General features: G+C 40.0%; 1 non-coding gene across 1 annotated transcript; it reads right to left on the bottom strand.

The window, feature by feature from the left end:
• Nucleotides 1-243: 243 nt before the first annotated feature.
• LOC130971051 (small nucleolar RNA R71) lies at nt 244-347 on the bottom strand. The gene has a single exon (XR_009082287.1). It is a non-coding gene; the product is annotated as a small nucleolar RNA R71 (small nucleolar RNA).
• Between the last annotated feature and the right edge of the window lie 3,981 nt (nt 348-4,328).

Below are 4,328 nucleotides of genomic sequence, written 5' to 3'. Positions count from 1 at the left end.
TGCAAGTTTTATGGACTTCCATCAGAAGATCCCTACCAGTTCTTAACTGAGTTCTTGCAGATCTGTGAGACTGTCAAGACTAATGGAGTAGATCCTGAAGTCTACAGGCTCATGCTTTTCCCTTTTGCTGTAAGAGACAGAGCTAGAGCATGGTTGGACACTCAACCTAAAGATAGCCTGGACTCCTGGGATAAGCTGGTCACGGCCTTCTTGGCTAAGTTCTTTCCTCCTCAAAAGCTGAGCAAGCTTAGAATGGATGTTTAGACCTTCAAACAAAAAGATGGTGAATCCTTCTATGAAGCTTGGGAAAGATATAAGTAGATGACCAAAAGATGTCCTTCTGACATGTTTTCAGAATGGACCATGATAGATATATTCTATTATGGTCTATCTGACTTCTCTAAGATGTCACTGGACCATTCTGTAGGTGGATCTATTCACCTAAAGAAAATGCCTGCAGAGGCTCAAGAACTTATTGAAATGGTTGCAAATAACCAATTCATGTACACTTTTGAGAGGAATTCCTTGAATAATGGGACGCCTCTGAGGAAGGGAGTTCTTGAAATTGATGCTCTGAATGCCATATTGGCTCAGAACAAAATGTTGACTCAACAAGTCAACATGATTTCTCAAAGTCTGAATGGATGGCAAAATGCATCCAACAGTACTAAAGAGGCACCTTCTGAAGAAGAAGCTTATGATCCTGAGAACCCTGCAATGGTAGAGGTAAATTACATGGGTGAACCTTATGGAAACACCTATAATTCTTCTTGGAGAAATCATCCAAATTTCTCATGGAAGGATCAACAAAAGCCTCAATAAGGCTTTAATAATGGTGGAAGAAATAGGCTCAGCAATATCAAGCCTTATCCATCATCTTCTCAGCAACAGACAGAGAATTATGAACAGAGTACCTCTAACATAGCAAATTTGGTCTCTGATCTGTCTAAGGCCACTTTAAGTTTCATGAGTGAAACAAGGTCCTCCATCAGAAATCTGGAGGCACAAGTGGGCCAGCTGAGTAAGAAAATAACTGAAACTCCTCCTAGTACTCTCCCAAGCAATAAAGAAGAGAATCCAAAGAGAGAGTGCAAGGCCATTGATATAATCAACATGGCCAAACCTAGAGAAGAAGGAGAGGACATGAATCCCAATGAGGAATACCTCATGGGACGTCCCTCAAGCAAGAAGGAGTTCCCTATTGAGGATCCAAGGGAATCTGAGGCTCATATAGAGACCATAGAGATCCCATTAAACCTCCTTCTGCCATTCATGAGCTCTGAAGACTATTCTTCCTCTGAAGAGGATGAAGCTGTAATTGGAGAGCAAGTTACTCAATATCTAGGAGCTATCATGAAACTGAATGCCAAGTTATTTGGTAATGAGACTTGGGAAGGTGAACCTCCCTTGCTCATTAGTGAACTAGATACCTGGGTTCAGCAAACTTTACCTCAAAAGAAACAAGATCCTGGTAAATTCTTAATACCCTGTACCATAGGCACCATGACCTTTGAAAAAGCTTTGTGTGACCTGGGGTCAGGCATCAATCTTATGCCACTCTCTGTAATAGAGAAGCTGGGGATCATTGAGGTACAGCCTGCCTTATTCTCATTACAAATGGCAGACAAGTCAGTAAGACAAGCTTATGGATTGGTAGAAGACGTGTTGGTAAAGGTTGAAGGCCTTTACATCCCTATTGATTTCATAATCCTAGACACTAGGAAGGAGGAGGATGAATGCATCATCCTTGGAAGACCTTTCCTTGCCACAGCAGGAGCTGTGATAGATGTAAACAGAGGAGAATTAGTCCTTCAATTGAATGGGGACTACCTTGTGTTTAAGACTCAAGGATCTTCTTCTTTAACAATGGAGAGGAAGCATGAAAAGCTTCTCTCAGTACAGAGTCAAACAAAGCCCCCACAATTAAACTCTAAGTTTGGTGTTGAGAAGGCTCGGCCAAACTCTAAGTTTGGTGTTGAATCCCCACATCCAAACTCTAAGTTTGGTGCTGGGACTATACAACATTGACCTGATCACCTGTGTGGCTCCGTGAGAGCCCACTGTCAAGCTATTGACATTAAAGAAGCGCTTATAGGGAGGCAACCCAATTTTTATTTATCTAATTTTATTTTATTTTCATTGTTCTTTTATGTTTTATTAGGTTCATCATCATGTGGAGTCACGAAAAAAATATTAAAATTAAAAACAGAATCAAAAATAGCAAAAGAAAAATCACACCCTGGAGGAAGGACTTAATAACGTTTAAACGCTAGTAAGGAGCATCTGGTTGGCGTTCAACGCCAGAACAGAGCATGAATCTTGCGTTGAATGCTAGAAACAAGCAACATCATGGCGTTTAAACGCCAGGAATGCACCCTGAGGAGAGCTGGCGCTGAACGCCAAAAACAAGCATGGAACTGGCGTTCAACGCCAGAAACAAGCATGGAACTGGCGTTCAACGCCAGAAACATGATGTACATGGGCGTTGAACGCCCAGAACATGCATCACTTCGGTGTTTAAATGCCAGAATTACATGCAAAGGCATTTTACATGCCTAATTGGTGCAGGGATGTAAATCCTTGACACCTCAGGACCTGTGGACCCCACAGGATCATCTCAGGATCTGTAGACCCCACAGGATTCCCACCTACCATATTCTCCCCTCTTCTCAACATTCATCCTCTCTTTCCAATAAACACTCTTCCCCAAAACCCTTCACCGATCACCTAAATCTCTCTTCCCAATTACCTCTTTCACCACTCACATCCATCAACACAACTCCCTCTCCTATACCTTGGCCGAATACACCTTTCTCCACTCTCCTCCATATTTTCTCTTCTTCTTCTTCTTTTCTTTCTTCACTTGCTCGAGGGCAAGCAATATTCTAAGTTTGGTGTGGTAAAAGCATAAGCTTTTTGTTTTTCCATTACCATTGATGGCACCTAAGGCCGGATAAACCTCTAGAAAAGGGAAAGGGAAGACAAAAGCTTCCACCTCTGAGTCATAGGAGATGGAAAGGTTCATCTCCAAAGCCCATCAAGACCACTTCTATGATGTTGTGGCCAAGAAGAAGGTGATCCCTGAGGTCCCTTTCAAGCTCTAGAAAAATGAGTTTCCGGAGATCCGACATGAGATCCAAAGAAGGGTGGAACACTTCTCTAGAAGATTTGAGTTACAATATGGATCAATTAAGGGTGGAACATCAAGAGCACTCCATCATTCTCCATGAAATTAGAGAAGATCAAAGAGCAATGAGGGTGGAGCAACAAAGGCAAGGAAGAGACATAGAAGAACTCATGGACATCATTGGTTCTTCAAGAAGAAAGCGCCATCATCACTAAGGTGGATTCATTCCTTGTTCTTATTTTTCTGTTTTTCGGTTTTTTTTATGCTTATTATGTCATCTATGTTGTGTCTTTGTTACATGATCATTAGTATTTAGTAACTATGTCTTAAGGCTATAAATAATTCCATAAATCCTTCACCTCTCTTAAATGAAAAATGTTTTTAAAACAAAAGAACAAGAAGTACATGAATTTCGAAATTATCCTTGAATTTAGTTTAATTATATTGATGTGGTGACAATACTTTTTGTTTTCTGAATGAATGCTTGAACACTGCATAATTTTGATCTTGTTGTTTATGAATGTTAAAATTGATGGCTCGTGAAAGAATGATGAACAAAGAGAATGTTATTGACAATCTGAAAAATCATGAAATTGATTCTTGAAGCAAGAAAAAGCAGTAAAAAAGCAAAAGCTTGCGAAAAAAAATTTGGCGAAAAAAAATAGAAAGAAAAAGAAAAAGCAAGCAGAAAAAGCCAATAGCCCTTAAAACCAAAAGTCAAGGGTAAAAAGGATCTAAGGCTTTGAGCATCAATGGATAGGAGGGCCCAAGGAAATAAAATCCAGGCCAAAGCGGCAAATTCAAGCTGTCCCTAACCATGTGCTTGTGGCATGCAGGTCCAAGTGAAAAGCTTGAGACTGAGTGCACTTGCTGGTTAGTTGAGCAAAGTTGTGAAATTATGTTTAGACCATAGTATTGAGCACCATGTTTTTGGGGCCATTACCTGGGACAATCAATTTTGAACAACAATTTAAGTATGAATCACAATTTCGTCTACCAAGTTTTTGGACACCCCACCAAGGTAACATCTTTTCATTTTTCTCTTTTGTACATATTGGCAAAATAGGGTTAATTTCATATTTTGTTTGGTTAGTTAATTTTAATTGGGAGTCTAGTATGTTAAATAAGGTTTTATGATGTTTTGGTAGCTGTTTGGAGGTTTGGGATGCTTGGTTTGGTGCAAAACATAGAAAAATTTTGA

Source organism: Arachis stenosperma, chromosome 3 (assembly GCF_014773155.1).
Source record: "Arachis stenosperma cultivar V10309 chromosome 3, arast.V10309.gnm1.PFL2, whole genome shotgun sequence".
NCBI lineage: Eukaryota > Viridiplantae > Streptophyta > Magnoliopsida > Fabales > Fabaceae > Arachis > Arachis stenosperma.
Note: the sequence above shows the minus strand (reverse complement) of the source record. Positions and strands in the feature narration are given on the sequence as shown.